We start from the raw sequence: 14195 nt of genomic DNA on the forward strand, positions 1-14195 counted from the left end.
GTTTAACATATTAAAGAAACATAAATGGACCACCAGCATCTTGGATCTCTGCTACCATAAAATATTTTAAGTTGATCAAACATTTTTTTTTGCTTCATATACATTACCACAAGACTTTTATGTGGTGTACTAAGGCAATCCTTCTAGAAGTAAGATATTCAATAAGTTATTATAATTACATCTCTTTCCTGAAAGGTATTTATTCTTTTCGTGTAAATATTAGCATGAGATATCCGTTATATCACCTTCCTCAATCACAATGAAAGTTATTTGACATGTAAAATTGTTGGAAAAATAAATAAATAAACTAGCTACCAGTTATATTTCAGCATTTCTATCTCTTAAACACCAAGTGGATAATTTATGGACAATTAATTAGAAAAGAAACATCAAGGAAAAGAGTATTAAATAACATAAGAAAGAATTGATAAAATACCAGTTACTGTCAGGAAATCTTCAACATAACCAGTTTTCCTCTTAAGGTTGAAAAACTTCTTGGTGCTTTTCCAACATGATTACTTCAAACATTTTTGATCTTTAAATATTAGAGAAGATTTTTTAAGTTTTTTTTTTTTTTTTCAAATGAATGCATATAATGAATTTCATAATGTGTGTCGTTTTAAAATACAAATGTAACCTTATATATTTTCCTATGTTTATTTGCATTTAAAAATATACAAATCAGAGTTTTGTGTGTATATTCAGCTGTTTAACATATTATGAATACATAATAAACATAATATAATCTTGTATTCAGTTTTTTTAAGTAGTTGTAAGAAATTTTTCCTTATATAAATACATAATACATTTGTTAATCAGTTGGTGTTTACATACACCATTTACATAAAACTACAGCTAATTTTGTCCTGTTCTCTGTGCAGCTATTTCTAAGTACAATAAAAAATGCAAATCATTTATTTTTAGTCTCTCTCCACTCTTTCTTCCTCTTCAGAACTAAATGTAATGCACCTGTCTATCATATTAGATGCTAATAAGCAGCTCACTGTCAGATACCCATTTCTTTAAAATTCTAAAAGGTACAGTGTTATTGTGTACTCAGTGAAATACACCCTCTTTTAAGGAATCATACTTATTTTAGGTTAATAAACGCTTTTCTGAAGGTAAACTAGATGTTTTAAGGGAAAAAAAAAAGAAAAAAAGGAAAAAAAAACAACTTTTCTTTATGAATATGTCATCGCCCCTTCGATTTTTCCTATCAATTTCTCATTCTCTCATTTTTTCTTTCATTCTCTCTCCGCCCTCCCCCCCCACTCCCCTTTAATTCAAGCTACACTGGCTTGTCTTTGCAAATGTAGTAACACTAACTGGAGATACCCAATAGCAGTTCTTTCCTCATTAACTAAGGTTTCCTTTTAAAATAGGTGTTAGGGTATTGTTTCCATGTAAAAGTACAGTCAGTAGACTAAGCAATTTTCTAGTGTTGTAAGGATGCAGTGTTGATGAAGTGATGACATTTGACTAGCAGCAACTCTCCATCCTTTGAATTTATAACAGACCTCAAGTGACCAAGTCTTTAAGAACATATTTAGGCACCTTTCCACTGCTTGCCAGTTAAGTATGAAATTAGGTTGTTCCTAACTACAGCCATGGATTGCAGATGGAAGGTTATAAATAGCTAACAGTTGTAAATGAAATCATGTAGCATTTTCCAGAGATAAAGCTGGTATATTTTTGCTTCTGACTACTTCATCAATTACTCTAAGTTTAATTTATTTACAATACACAACATGCATCAGTTTGGTTTTTATACACTGAATGAAAACAGTTTGCATGGAATGCAGCAGGAAACACCATACAAAAAAGGATGACAATTTAAGTTATCTTTCATTATCTTTCAAAAGGCAATTATCCTTCAAAATTTTGTTCTGGTTCATAACAACCTTTACCAGACTTTGTCTGGAGGTTCCAACCTAATTCAAAGGGTATTTGCAACACTAAATTTTCTCTGTGTTAGAGGAGGTAAGTATAATATATCAGAAAAGTCATATTCAGTTACATTAAAAAGATACAACTGAAAACACTGAACTATTTTTCATTGAAAGTTTATATCACTGTTAAAATATATTGATATACTGGTTATACTAACAGCTTTTTTTTTTTTTTTGACGTAGGAGAAAGATAGTAAAGATACTGAAATGAATTAGTGATATATTTGCAGCTAAAAATATCTTTTTTTTTGCGTGTGTGTCTTTTACTTAGGATTTGTAACAGCATTTTAAAAGTGCTTTTGAATGTCAAAATCTCTACCTTATTTTTATTTTACAAAACTGCTTTTTTATGCATACCAACTTCAGATTTTTTAGGATGCTTAACCACTCTCTTTTTATGTTTTTTTTTTTGAATTTCTGAAAGTGGTAGAAATTTTCATATACTATATTTTTAATTTCTTCACTTTTTTGAGGCATCTCATTACCTGAAGTGAATTTCTGATATTACAAGAGCTGACTTGCCAGACAACATCTTTGTAAACATTTTTCAAGGTTCCTGATCTAATTTTCTCACAGTTCCTAAAACATCTGTCACGAGTGATTAAAAAGTGTAACAATTCATAATGCTCTGTTTGAGAAAAAATAATTAAACCAGTTCCAATAAAATGAGAATTACCAGAACTTGATGACAGTTTCTTTGATGCTTAAAAAAGTTAGGGTCTTTTTTTCATTTGCCTTTTACTTATTTTTCTTTTATATTTTCCACTATAATTTCTAATTCAGGTGGAATAGAAATATCATATGTAATGATAAAATGTTACTGTGGTATCTCTGACCTCTGAGAAAGCAAGCACTAGAAATTTCATTAACCTCTCTGTTCTTGTGAAATTTAAATCCAACATCAAGTGATGTAGATAGTTTGGATAAACATCATGTTATCGGGTGATATTTGAACTGAAATTCCAACCATTTTGAAGATTACTCTTCACAAAGTGTGAAGTGAAAAATATATTTTCCATGCTGCAAAGTAAATGAAAGCTAGACTAAATTTGAGATCTGACTGGCTGATCTGACAAGCTCTTTGTTATTTACAGATTTCCCTCCGTGACTTTATTGTTTCAGGAAACTATAGATATTTATGGCATTGCAAAAATAGGTTCCTGAGCAAACCTGTGATCAAATCTAAGAAAGAAAATGTGGAATATCTGACTAATGATCTTCTGAAGATTTGCACTGGCCTCATGTCCAAGGACAATATATTTTGTAATCCCTTTGCTTTTCAATCAGGAAGGGTGTTTGTTTTGGTTTGGTTCAGTCTGGTTGTTTTTCTCAACAAGTCTGTTTCAGTCTTTTGGAAAGAAAAATTAATAATAATAATAACAACAACAACAACAACAATAATAATAATAAATATGATGTCCCTGTTCTTCTCTAAAAGCTAGGGATTGCAAAATCAAGCATGCTTCTGGACTGACCCCAGATTTGATTTGATTTGATTTGATTTGATTTGATTTTATAGCATGCATAACCATTTCATTTTATAAGTGAATTCAACAGTCAGTTTGTAAGAATATTTCTCATGTTCAGGCCAAACCATTTCATTTACATATGTATCTATAGAGGAAACAATCCAAACTATAAGGATACTGTTGTTATGACCTCTATGTTTTATTTGAATCAGAATTCTGCAAGAAGTGCTACATAGATACTGGAGCTTTCTAGAGCAGAGTCAAAAGCAAGACCAGTACCCTAACTTGCCATATCAATCCAAATGTTCTTTTTTCAAGACTGGGAGGACATATATATTAACAAAACGAACAAAACAAACAAAAAAACAAAAACCATACGATACAAAATATCATTTTATATTAACCTGGTAATACACCTTCTGCAATGACAAGAGAGTTTCCTTGTTTTACTCTTTTTTTTTTTTTTTTTTTTTTTTTGACAGATGGAATTCCAGCATTGCAAGAGACACTGAGAAATGTAATACTCAAATAAGTGGTAATGTGTGTGTCAAATACAATGAGAGAAACGTTGCAGTAGAGACTGTATTATGACAAACAGTGTGTTTACCAAGAGCAAGGCATAGTCAGAAATTCATTGTCAAGATAGATATATGCTGTAATGAGAAATCTGTCCAGCTTATTTATTTATTTATTTATTTAGATATTAGAAATGTAGGAGATACAAATGGGAATATTTTTTGTGGGTACCTGTAATGCTTTGTCTGATCCAGCACACAGTTGTAGAAGTTTGATTGCATTCGATTAAAACCATATGATTTTTTAAGTTATGACATTTATTTAAAACTCATAAAACTTGTATGAGAACCCTACTACCTTTCTCTCTCTCTCTTACTTGATTTCCCCTTTGTTTTCCTTTTCTGTCCCTACTCACTCATGCTTCAGAAAACCAGCTTTCCTAGCCTCAGTGCTCTGGAGCCCAGTAGACCTTTCCATCTTCACCTCATACCAAATTTTCTGAATTTCTAATTTATTTCCCAAGAAATTCAAAACCTTATTTTACTTTTGACAAATCTTCATTACCAAGTCCCAAGGAGTGTAAATTCCCACTGCTGTGCTAGCTCCAAACCAGGAAAGAGAATTTTAACTAGCTGTTCCAGAGAAATCCTACATACTTTAAACTTACCTTAAGCAGAATAACCTGTCTCTTACTTGAACTGGTAGGAGCTGGTCTGAAACTGTCTCTAGGATATGTCAAGGCCTTGAAGTTACATCTAATGTTGTTAGGATGCCTGGTAGGAAACAAAGTACTACACTTATGAATTTATTTTTTGAAATATCTGGGTATTTGGAAAATTCCGTTTGATAAGGAAAAGTCTAATTGATAACCTACTGGAAGTGAAAGTGATAACTTTTATATATATTGCTCTTGGTTAATTTATATTTTTAAGATGAAACAGATGGTACACTTAAACTGTTTCTTAATTCTTACAGTGGAAAAATTGGAAAACAAAGCAACAGATACTCTGGAGACAGGATTAGAGAAGAGACAAGACACAAGTAGCTCTCCAACTAGTGACTATAGACCAAGTAGAACCCTGACCAGAGAGATGTATTCCAGTCTCAGCAACACTGCAGCAAGAAAGTTTATTCCCTCCTTTGTCCTTAATCTGTATTCAATAGTTCACAATTCTTAAATTTGAAAGTATTTAAAAGTAACTTATTTTTGATACTGAACAAAACCTCAAGATTTCGAGATACTTGCCACATTTAAATGGTTGATCGATGCTTCCTGGTGGCATGCATGCTACTGCCCTCATCACACCCCTCTATTCTGTAAAATTGCAGGTAAATATTTAATAATTAAGTCACTAGCAGCCAAACTCCAACTGATTTAGTGCTATGCTATTTGCAGCACATATATAGTAAATTAATTAAACCTATCGCTATGAAGTACATAGAATTCTTAAGGGAATAGAAATAGATATGAGCCTAGCTCATACTATTTTATGCACTACTTATGAATCTGGACCTGTCTGTTTTGTCTCATTTACATTAAGAACCATATATATATATATATATATGCATTATATATAAATAGCATGCAATCTCTCTTTGTTTTGAGCATGCAAAGAGATGGAAAATATTGTAATTCCAGAGATTTGCTCTATGAGAGCCTTGGCTACACTATAATTAATCCTCTAGGTAGACATAAAATCAGAGAACAGTATTGCTTTAGTATAGAGGAAAAAAATATAATTTATGAAAACTTGTCAAACAAACTATATACTTAGGAGTCAATGGGGTTTCTACTTGTCCTTTAGGTAACTTCATAGAGGTGATTATTAAAATACAGACCACATTATGGAAAGGTGATGGACCTCTGCAGAGGGATGAAAGAGGTAAACAGTGGGGGTAAACAGAAAAAGAAATATGCTAATTTTTGAAAACTTGCAGATGAGAGTTTTCATGTGGAATGATGGACTTAAAGATCAAAAATGTTTACTAAAATGAATACAACATAGTTGAAAGATGTTTGAGACAGAGCTGCTCGAAAGAATTATAAGAGAATATTTCACAATGGGGTAGAATATCTGAATGAATGACATCCATGCTATGTGATACAGAAAAAATATTTCCTGGAGCTAAAATGAAAAAATAAAACAAAAGTACAAAAAGCTGAAGCAGCAGATAATAAAATAATAAGCTGTTCTTTGTTGTCTAGAATTATTATTTTAGTATTCTTGTGCACTAGGGAATGCAATTATCAATGAAAGAGAAAGAAGTAATCTCAGTTTAGCCAAACTTGAAAATGGTCAGATTTACTACTGACATTTGCTAAATAATGATTTTAAACCCAAGAATACAATGGTAGAAGTAACTACCTATAATAGTATTAATTTAACCTAAACAAAATTGTACTTTAATGTTTGTTTAGTTGAGAATTAAATTAAAATCATTTCATTGCCAAAATGAAAAGAAACTAAAAAACATCTAAACCAAAGAAAACCAAACCAAACCAAAAACAGCAACAACAACAAAACACAGTTTAATTGTTACCCTCTTAGAACCAACTGTTCAGAACAGATGGAAGCAAGCCTTATAAAGTAGAAGCTCTGAAATGGCAAATGAGGGAAGGACCTTAAAACTTTTTCTGCAGCAAAATGTTCTATCTAGAATTATCCAAATATTTCACAGATGAAAAGTGCACAACATTTTTATTAATCATTAATATATATGTAGCCAAGCCAAAACATTATTGTTAGTATGTTGCAATCAAAGGAAAAACATTTGCAGAAATGGAATTGAAAAGCTTTCTTTAGGATGTCAAACAAATATTCAGGTTTATATTTTTCAAGAGTTTCTGCCTGGAACATGACAATACTCTCTCTCAGATTGTGTCATTTTTTTAGGCTTCACTGTCACTCAGATGACTTGAAGAAGTGCAGGTACTCGCATCTTGTTTGTTTTCTGATGCCATGGGTATCATTCTGGTTTTGTGTCCTTTAAGTCCCTGTGAACAAACATAATTATAGAATCATAGAATATCCCAAGTTGGAAGGGACTCACAAAGATCATTGAATCCAATCCCTTGGTGCCCAAAGGACCACTCAAAAAATCAGACCATCTGTCTGGGAGCATCGTCCAAATGCTTCTTGAACTCTGGCAGTCTTGATGCCATGACCACTTCCCTGGGGAGCCTGTTCCAGTGCCCTCTTGATGAACAACCTTTTCCTAACACCAAGCCTGTCACAGCTCCATGCCGTTGCCTCGGGTCCTATTGCTGGTCACTAGACAGCAGAGATCAGCGCCTGCCCCCTCTTGAGGGAGCTGCAGGCCACCATGAGGCCTCCCTTCAGCCTGCTCTTCTCCAGGCTGAGCAAACCAAGTGACCTCAGCCTCTCCTCATACATCTTCCACTCCAGAACCATCACCATCTTCATAGCCTTCCTTTGGACACTCTCTAACATTTTTATATCTTTCTTGCACTGTGCGGCCCAAAACTGCACCCTTTCCTTTTGTATTAAAGCAACCCTTTTCCTTTGTCTTAAAACAAACAAAATTCAGCTTGGATAAATTCTTCTCTGGTGCAAGTCTTGTCCTAAAGCTGACCACAACTACAACAGCACAATTGTCTTCTCAGAGGGGAGAAAGATCCAAAGCATAGAAATGGATTCCATTTTTTTCATCAGACTTTGCTTAGTAACTTCTTAATGCTTAAGTTAGACACTCTTAGACACACTCTTATGAATAATCTGTAGTGCTATTAGAAAACAAACATTTGATTATATAGAAACTTTAGTAATTCTGATATTAGAAGTACAACAAAGTTCAGTCTTTCTTCTAAATCAGGCAAAATGTAAAAGTCAAAACAGTATTGTATACAAAAAGTTGTATACAAAAATTGTATTGAAAATGTTAATTCAGGGAAGAAAAAGCCCACCTGTCAAAAATCTTGAAGTCTTCGAACACTTAATCTGAACTTAATATACTAAATAATAAAGAACTTTGGTTCAAATTTTTCTTTTTCACAGAAAATGTCAAGTGTTGTAAATATTGCCTCAGAAAAAAAAATGAATTCAATGAACCATTTTTTCCTAATTTATGAAAAGTTCTTGACTTCAATCTCCTGTGACAGTAGTTAACGATGTAATTACAACACAGCCATTAAGTACTTCATTTTAATCTTTTCCTTGTATTTTTTTTCATTGTCACAAATTTGTTTTCTGTTGCACCAAGTTTTCAGCCATATCATCTACACTGCAGCATTACTTTCCTTGTTCATTAAAGGTTCTAAGTAATAAAAGGATTCAAGAGGAACTTTTGCCTTTATAGAGGCTTTAAAATTGGAAAAGGATTATATGCATGGTCATTTTGAAACTTCTTAAAGGGAGAATTACTTGCAAATTGTCAAGAAACATGTTTATGTATGTAATTTTATTTCTCTATTAGCAAATTGGTTTATTGGATTTATGTATTTATTTATGTATTTATTTATTTTTTAATTTCTGGTCAATTTATGGTCAGTCTTTGCTAATTCAGTCGGTTAGTTTAATAATGAGTTAGCTTTACAATCGGTATATCTTCTATAAATACTGCTTAGTCTTATCTGTCTTTTTTTTTTTTTTCTTTTTTGCTAACAGTTCAGGCACATCCATATGCTTCTATTTTGGTTCATGTCAAAAACATAATCTTACATTTGTTGTTTTTATTTTCCACCTGCAGTGCTCTCAAAGCAATTTACTTGCAATTAACCAAGTTTTAAAAAGTAAGTACTTAACTACTCAGAGATATTTAACTACTTTACTACTACTGCCTACTGTAACAGAAATCTGCTAACAGTTTAAACTATAAGAAAGCTATGATATGGTATTGCATTTATGTGTCTTTCTGTAAACTGTTATTGATTTTCACTATTTATTATATATTTCATTTTATTTTCAGAAAGGGGAAGATACCAAAGGGTGTGTCTATTTCTGCCTGTTAATGTATCAATTAATCAACCATTAATATGCAACCATCGATGCAAAAAAAGACTTAGTGTATACATGAAGAATTATTGAAATAGATGATTAAAAAAAAAAAAAAAAGAAAAAGATAACAGACCAGAAAGCTTTCTAAAGTGATTAAGTTAGTAACATTTTCATTTACCACTTGCAATAAAACTTATTTCCAGTGAATATATCTGAGACTGTCCTCAATTGCTATGTAGTGGAGACTACAATTTGCACAGCTAAAATACAGAATAATATTATCATTTGGATAAACACTCTACCCTTTTTCCTCTGCTGCATAAATTACATAATTGTTAGAGAAGGTGCACATTGCGTATCGAATAGCTTTGTAAATTCATATAAATTTTCAGTGTGCATCTAATAACAAATAATGCACAACAGGTTTCATTCTTAATGTATATATATATATATTTTTTTCACAAAATGCACATAGTACCAATATCATCCACAAATGGTATATCAGTATGAATAGTCACATCCGTCGGCCAGCTTCAGACAATTGTGCTAATCTTGAAGTCTAATCCTGAAGTAAACAGTTTGATGGAGATATTCCAATATCAAGAGAAGATTCTCTCTTTGCATGCTTAAAATGCAGGTCAATAATTCCCTTTTCCCCCTTCTCCTGACTTCGACTGCTGACTGGTTGCTCTGACAGTACAGCTTTCTTCATAGCAATAATCTTAATTTTGGCACATATCTAAAAGTTGTTTTCTTCACAAATTTCCTGTATCCTGTTGGAACATACACACAACGCTCTGATATTTCTCTCTTATATGTAATGGGCACAAGCAAGAGATGCTGTAGTTAAGACTAAATTTTAGATTTTATCTCAAATAACATTCTTTTTTCAGTTACTTTTAATCTTAAGAACAAAGTGGGCAAAAAAAAATTGTTCAGAGTTTAATGTTTTGTTATTGGTAGTGGTGCTTTTGTTGTTGTTTTGTTTGTTTTCAGACAGGGAAGAAATCAGAATTATTGACAATATTCATGATGTGAGCATACAATGGCACGTCTTCTGTTTTGTTTTCTGATTGTTCATTAATAATTCCCGATATATTCTATTTGCTCACTTTCTTGCACTCTTTCCTACAGCATCTGCCAGTGAGCACAGAAGCACTCAATCTAACTGATGGTGAGAAAGATGGTACAGGGCTGGATCAGCCTTTGATCTGGTGAAATTTATTATGCACATTCGGACAGTGAAAATACAAATGATTGCTAGCTATGTAGAATAACTGAGATCACCAAGAAACAGTGGAATAAATAAAACCTGGGAGATTATAGGAAATCCTTCACTGATTACAGCATGGACAAAGAAGAGCTAAGCACCTACATGGAGCAATTTTCTTTGAGAAAAAAAAAAAATGTTTATCATGCTGAATATTTAAAAAACTGGTTCAGTAAATTTGTAAGCAGGGAAAACTTTTGTATTGTTCTACTGTTTTATCCCAAAACACATGACAAATAGCATGGGTCAACAGAAGAGTGGCTGAAATGAAACAAGGTTTTTGTTGCTGCATTTATTAAGTCTGTCATCCCAAGGATTCCTCAGATTAGGACTTCATAAATTGTTGCAAGTAAAGAAGTAAACAGCAAGATAACAGCAAGATCTGGGGGGGTTAAAGGAATCAACTGTCTTTTGTGCATCTTGTTTCTGCTATGCAAATTACAATCTCAGCCATATTCACTCATGGTTAAAGAAAGGAGTTTGTGGAAGAAGGTAGGTGAAGAACAGTAAGTGAAACCTTAAAATATATAACATACATTTTTTGAAAAAATACTGCTGAAAGATAGGATAAAGAACTCTTGTTTGGCGTGGGGTTTTTTTTGTTGTTGTTTGTTTTTTTTCCCCCGATGTGGAAGAAAAGTCAAGATACACATAATTTATATGTTCATAGAAATTATGGACAGCTATCCATTTGGCACAGGATGTGTAGTTCTGAGAACCATATTTTATAACAGAAAGCAATATTTTCATACTAACAGCTGAGTTGTAGTGGGGTGGAACACCATTGTGCTATAACTGAGTGACATTATCCAGATTTAGAGTATCAGTTGCCTGAGAATTGTCTTTTACTGGTACAGCTCAGTTTTTCAAGATGTACAGCTTTACTTTTGGATAATATTTAATTCCACACTGCCTCAAAGGAAATACTATTTCAGGCTCTACTGTCAACTTACAAACAAAACAAAACTAAACTAAACTAAACAAACAAACAAACCCCAAAAAAATAAAAAAAAATTAAAAAAAATGGGAGTAATGCTGGCTGTTAAGATGCCATGTCTATTTACGGAAACTCTCCATGACCAGGCCCCCTAAAACAGCATTCAGATTAAGAACATGCAGCCTTCCGTGACTTTCATTTTTTTTCCAAATCTCAAGTATTCTGTACTTGGATTATTGCCAATCTTGCAAACAAACTTGCTTAACTCATATGCCCTAGAAAGTTTAAGGCCCTCAATTCCATTCTCTGCTATAAATTTGAATAAATAAATTTGCTGGAAAAGTGAATGTACAATTAAGCTGACATTTGAAACTGGTTTGTGCTGTCAAGTAAGTGGAGATAATTTACAAAAGTGTTGAGTTTGGTTGTTGTATCTGTTTCTCTTAATTTTTACCTTTACTATATTAGAGACCATAATTGGATGTCTGAAATAAGCTGCAAGGAAAAACAAACAAACAAACAAACAAACAAACAAAAAAACACGAAACAGTTCAAGGTTTCTGGCTACTGTATTATCTTTATTTGTGATTTCAGGTAAGAAATCAGTTTCTACAGCCCAAACAATATGAATTACTCATTTTTACTTTGAGAACACTTATTATTTATCAACCATCCTTTTTAGAATATGGACAATTAAACAGAACTTCCCATTGCAAAACTTTTGTAAAAATGCCACTATATCTGTAATGTTTACGCATGATTCCTGCAACAGTACTTGATTTTTTTTTTTTCTGAATTAACTCTGAAATATAATATGGGATTTATGAACATAAAAGAAATACGTTATTTTTTTAATAATGTTTTTTACTAATTTCTGTTTACCAAATTTGTAAGTTTTACTAGCAATTATTTATTTTATACTTCCAAACTATTAATAAAAATAACAGGATGAAAATGTATTTCTGATTAGTCTGACAGGATGCTCAGGCTGAATGATGATTCCCTACATGGTTCTATTTTCAGAACTACTTATTATCTTAAAAATGACTATTAAACATGTATTTTTTATAGTGATTATACTCATTGTTTCATCTCAGTATGCAGCATAGTACTTAATTAAATACTTCATAAACCAAGAAAAACACATAAACAGAAACACAGTTGAAAATAAATTGTAATTCAATGTGGTGAAACACCATATTTGCTTACTATCCTTGTCAATATTATATATTGATGTTATATATGCTGTATCATTACTGACATTATGGAGTACTATTTTTTAATTCCCTCTGAAAATCATCATATTTTTTTTTTTTTCATTGGGTCAACATCATGTAAATAGATGTCAATTAAATTAAATTAAATTGTATTATACTGTTAATTATTATTATATATACATATATATATATATATATAAAATACCCTGTATTTGTGTGTGTGTATATATATATATATATATATAAACAAATACAGGGATTGAGACATGAGTCTGATGAGCTGCAAAATGTTAGGGAAATTATATATATATATATATATATATATTATTACCTGATTTTCCTACCTGTGGCTCAGGAGCAATTACTTTATTTATTATAATAAAAGAGCACTAAAAAGGGTAAGTAAGCAACAGTTTTTAATGTCTTGAGAAAATGTTTGAGCTTTACTGGACTACACAATTATTGTTACTATGAACACATAATTAATTTGTCTAATAACAGGTCTTTTCCAGGTGTTTCTGAGTATGAAGTAAGTTCATCTGATTTGCTGATAACCAACATTCCTATAGAAACATACATATTTATTATTCAATATGCTTTGTGTATATTTCAGCTCTTGGATGTTGTGTTCTGCTAAGCCTATAGAAATCAGCTGTCTACCCCCTTCTAAGAAATCTCTCTTGCACCAGGCTGATCACCTGCTTTTTGACAGAAGCTCTGCACTAATCAGCTCATCATTACGAAGGCCAGCAGAGGTTGCAGTGATATTGTCTGTCATCGTTAATGTGGTAAGGAACAGCTGCTAGGAAAGGCAATTGTCCCAAGTAGTCACGGTGAAGTGCTGATTAGGACGAAGCACAGCAGTTTAAGACACAGGCCAGAAGATGACCATGCTGATAAAAATGTCTGACATTGAAAGAGAGCTGCATGAAAAATGACTGAATTGATAAACACCTCTTCAGATGGAAAGCAAAATATGTGTCACATCTCACCAAAAATACTGGAAATGTTATAAGGGCAGCTCTGGCAAGCTGCTGGCACAACTGCAGTACTTGGAATGACCAGTACGAGCTCTCATCAGCAAGCAGTCAGAGGTGCGTTGCATGTTGCAAACTAGCTGAGTACACACAAATTATTTTCAGAGACCTTAATCTTTTTAGGAAATCAGGTGGAATATAGAAATGTATTAGAAAACATATCTACCACCTCTGAATTGTAATCTATTATCTCTGAATTCTACTGTATGGGATTTTTCTAAACCCTGGCCTTTAAATGCTAATATATATTGTTACTAAGCCTTAATACCTGTGACATTTTGGTGTGGCTGAAGGTACTTAAAACCATAATTAAAAAACATAATTAAAACTTGCATTACTCAATCAATCACTGTGAGTAAAGGTCCAGTGGATGGTGTCCTAACCCAGAAGCTGAACATTTATAAAAGATACATGGCTGCTGCTCCTTATGTGTTGAGTCCTTGCAGGCTTTGTATATACAATACACAAAATAAAATCTTAGGCAGACTACCTCTGTGGATCAGAATACAGGAACCAATAGACCAGGGCATCCCTTGGTTGGACTGACCACTTAAGCATCAGCTCATCTCAGTGACCCTCCCCAGCTGTGTCTTGGTTCCTTCAGATTATCAGAAAGCTATGACAGCCTTAAATAACGGAAACCTCTGGATGATAATACCACTGCAAACACTACTCTGCGGGTGATGTCTATTGTGCAGCGTAGGAAATAACTTTGGACATGTAGCCACCTGGTTTTGCAAAATCTGCCCATCTCCCTACTTTCACTTGATTAGATTCTTCCAGGCTGATGCAGAGAGAACTAGCCATGTCACTGAAAGAAGGTTTCACCACAAGCAAAGGAGTCA

At 32.7% G+C, this 14195-nt stretch overlaps 1 long non-coding RNA gene across 1 annotated transcript in view; it reads left to right on the forward strand.

Moving 5' to 3' along the window:
* The window catches only part of LOC310895428, a 35631-nt gene extending 23722 nt beyond the window's left edge, over nucleotides 1–11909 (forward strand). The window contains exons 2-3 of the long non-coding RNA XR_014580680.1: nucleotides 8642–8684; nucleotides 10024–11909. This is a non-coding gene — a long non-coding RNA (uncharacterized lncRNA). The remainder of the gene's footprint in view (nucleotides 1–8641; nucleotides 8685–10023) is intronic.
* Nucleotides 11910–14195: the final 2286 nt, after the last annotated feature.

This window comes from Anser anser (assembly GCF_964211835.1).
Source record: "Anser anser genome assembly, chromosome: 2".
In the NCBI taxonomy this organism is placed as follows: Eukaryota; Metazoa; Chordata; class Aves; order Anseriformes; family Anatidae; genus Anser; species Anser anser.